Here is a 3,958-nt window from a genome sequence, read left to right as displayed (position 1 = left end):
ATATCCTTCTCTGGGTGCTGTGCCATTGATGCTGAGAGCAGGGGGATGGGTGGAGAGGAGCTCAGGCTCAGGTTGCTCCTCTCCTCACCCCTCACCCCCTTCTCTGATCTCCACCACCCTAACTCAATCCCTCATCACTCTCTTCCCTCAGCTCAGCCCCCTCTTCTCCAGTCCTACTGCTGCCTCCCCTGCTGCTGCTGCTGCTGCTAAGTCGCTTCAGTCGTGTCCGACTCTGTGCGACCCCATAGACGGCAGCCCAGCAGGCCCTGCCGTCCCTGGGATTCTCCAGGCAAGAACACTGGAGTGGGTTGCCATTTCCTCCCTGCTAAATTGCAGCCAGCTTCTCTTTAAACCATGTCCTGCTGAAACACCCCCGGCCTCCCGGCAGCTGCTAGAACAAAGTAGACTCACTCCTCACTGACCCTCAAGTCCCACTGATCTTAACTCCCACAGCTCCCCATCAAATTATGCTCTGCTTTTCCACCCCAAGCAGTCATTCTTTATCCTCCACTATGAAGACCTCATCACTATACCTCCGTGGAAACCATGGGCTCCAATCATTTACCTGCAACGGTGGCCTTGGGAAGTTACTTAACCTCTCTGAACCTCATGTTCTTCATTTACAAAGTGATGCTAAGAGCGAAGGGCTTTCGTGAAGAGGAACTAAAATAATACTTAGCACAGCGCCTAGAACACAGGAAGAATAGAATAAAAGTTAACTATAATCATAGCCATGGTCATAATGATGTTAATGATTGGTCTATCTTAAGTCATTTCTGCCACACAGCCTTCTATGATTTCCTAACTGAGTACTAGTTCTTTTTCTTTTGAAATGTCCCTGTCTGATGGCTGTCCCGATGTTCTACATAGTTTTACAGAGATTTTTCCAATTATACTGTTTCCCCCCTTGAAAGCAGAAACTGATCTTCTTCTGAATTCTTGGTTTCATCTAAAAATGGATTCTAGCCTTTCATAGGTGTTCAGTAAAGTTTCTGTTATTTGAATGTTCCTCTGGACCCTAGATGCAAGGCCAGAGGAAGTTAATGGTGATTCCGAGCTGCTTGGGAGCAATGGGTCCCTCTTTAGAAATGAGAGAGAGCCACTCACCGTGGGACTCTGCCTGCAGGGACATGCAGCACAGCCTGGGCAACCAAAGGGATCAACAGGTCAGCTTGGTGAACTCTGCCCTCATGCCCCAACATCCTACTTTCCAAAGCCTGGACCAGCGTTGTTCCTGGTTACCAGAAAGAACTGGGGAAGCGTGGATGCGAGAGAAATTGCTGCATTTGTCCCTGAGACACTGCTTGGGAAATGGGAGAAAGCGGTCCTATTTTCTAAGACTTGGGGAAGGAGAATGCTAGTGGCGGGGGTGGGGGTGGGGGGAATGACCTATGTCTTATGCTCTTCTTCCAAGCTCAAAGGGAAGATGCTGTCCTTGTATATGAAATTGGCTAGGAAAATTTTCCTAGTTACAAGGAGCTCCTCAGCTCACTGTGGGTGAATGCGGAGGGGTCCCAGCTTTCTGGTTCATTGGAATTGCAAGCCTCAACTGGCAAGCGCAGTTACCTCTGCCCCAAGCTGACCTCATTTGAAATTCCCCGTATTGACGTCATGGCCGGAGCTAAAACCTGATCACAGAGCTCAGCGGCTCTGGGCTGTAGGTCATTTCACTCTCAGTAGCTGTTTCTTCTGAATCCCAGTGTGCAGAGACAGGCTGACTGTCCCCCACCCACTTGGAGTCTAGACTTGGAGGGCACCCCAGGGATCATGACACCTCGTCTAACTCTAGCCCCTAGAGGAAGGCTCATCCCACCGGACAGTGATGGAGCCAAGAATGGAATGCAGAGCTCTGGCCCTGAGTCCAGGGCACTTTCCACTCACCCGAAAAGCCCCCAAAGACTGTTCAATCCGAGGACATAACCCGCAGAGAAAGGAGGAGATTGTGAAATGCTTCCACTAGAAGCCCAGGGCTGGCTGAGAGCCTAGAAAGTTCTCCAACCCTCCTAACCTAGTCACAATTCAGCAGTTTTCATCCCACTCGTCCATGTTAACTCTCTCTTCTACGAGGGCAAGGCCTGCCTTCCAACAAGCAGCTCTGAAAACAGCCATGCTGACTTCTGCTTGTATCTTCCCGGACACCTCTGCAGGCAAGACCTTTCCATTGAGCAACCACCTTGTGCAAACCAGCTCTTCTTTGCCCTCCATGATTACTCGGCAACTCTGCACAACAGTAACCCAAATGTTTGTTTTTATTTCAAACTTAAGATTGAAAGGCTAGCTGTGTGTTTTCTTTCTTTCCCTTGAGGAAGTTACCAGGGACCTGGGGGACTTCTCATCTTCAGCTCTTGATTGCTAGCTCCACACATCCCCATCTTTTGCTGACCCCCAGTCTGTGCCAGGTGATCCAGGACATGCCATGGAGGAAAAGATATCTCTCCAGAGGGAAGATGTTCCCCCCAAATGGAGCCTCTCACTCAACCTCCCCCTAACCTCCCAACTCCAGGGTCACCAACCAACTCTTGTCTCTACTGCCTCCTGCCAGCCTGGATCATTACCCCCCAGTTTTCTAGTTTAACAAAGCATTTTAACCTCTTGGTATATGATGTCCAAGGCCTCCCTGACATTGGGGCAGTATTTCACATTTGAGAGAAGACAGTCCCATGCAATTATGCATATATCTGGACGTGATCTGTCCAAGTTTACATAGACAGCAACATCATCAGCCTCCTGATTCTAAGTCCAGTGTTCCTTATGATCTCTCTTCTCCCAGCTACTCCCTTATTATACATCTTGCATATTTGGCTAAAAGGAGTTTTCTAGATTACCATTGTTCTCTGACTACTCTCACATTCACAAAGCTTCAGAAATTCCTCCTGCCTCCAGGATAAAATTCCAGTGATTTGGCTGATCTTTCAAAGCCCTCCACAGTGTGACTTCAGAGTGTTTCCTCAACATTATTTCCATTGCTTCTGCTGGGTGGGTCTAATTGAATTTTCAATACTATCTTCTGCACTTTTTAAACATTTGGACCTTTGTCCTGTGCCTTCTTCAGACTTCCTCCCCATACTTCACCCCAGATCTAGCCTTCCAAATGCTGTTTCCTTCAGGGCTACCTCCTGCTAGAAGTCTCCTTGGGTGGCCTCAGCCCACAGTGAACTCTCCCCTGTGGCACTCCCCAGCCTTCATCAGCCACCATATCAGCAGCAGCCCATATCTCTCCATAATAGATGTGAATGTGCTTTGTGAGTTTAAATGCTAAATCTGTATTCTGCTGCTGCTGCTGCTGCTAAGTTGCTTCAGTTGTGTCCGACTCTGTGCGACCCCATAAATGGCAGCCCACCAGGCTCCCCTGTCCCTGGGATTCTCCAGGCAAGAACACTGGAGTGGGTTGCCATTTCCCTCTCCAATGCATGAAAGTGAAAAGTGAAAGTGAAGTCGCTCAGTCGTGTCCAAGGGATGGTTAATTTCCAAAGCTTGGGCCACCCACTCCTGCACAGTGTCTTTCCTCTCTTAAAATCCATGAGGCCATTTGGATCAACAGAGAAGCGAATGCTCCCTTTTTTACCTATGCTGTTGACCAGTGGCCTTTGATGCTGGAAAAGTCCCATGATCCTTGAGCTATTATTAGGGATGGTTACATTGGCAGAGGGAGGCTATAAACAGCCAGCAGGGCCATCATTAACCTTTGGGTTTCCCATTTCAGGAACCAGTTTCAAAATAAACCATTCCTCTGAAGAGAGCGCGTGTCTGCAGTTGCTCATGACCCACTGAAAGGAAAGGGAATTGCACTTTGAGAGATTGGGGAATTTGTCTTCCATGCGTTTGCTCAGCTCAGCCCGTAATCATGAAACGTGGCTCCAAACTGCGGACTTGAATCTTGAAGTTCAGCCAAGTTGGGTGGACTTCCGAGTGCCTCCATGGCTGGCTCCTCTGAGCCTCAGTGCCCTGCTCCAAGAAA

Source organism: Bos taurus, chromosome 1 (genome assembly GCF_002263795.3).
Source record: "Bos taurus isolate L1 Dominette 01449 registration number 42190680 breed Hereford chromosome 1, ARS-UCD2.0, whole genome shotgun sequence".
In the NCBI taxonomy this organism is placed as follows: domain Eukaryota; kingdom Metazoa; phylum Chordata; class Mammalia; order Artiodactyla; family Bovidae; genus Bos; species Bos taurus.
This window is presented reverse-complemented; position numbering follows the sequence as displayed.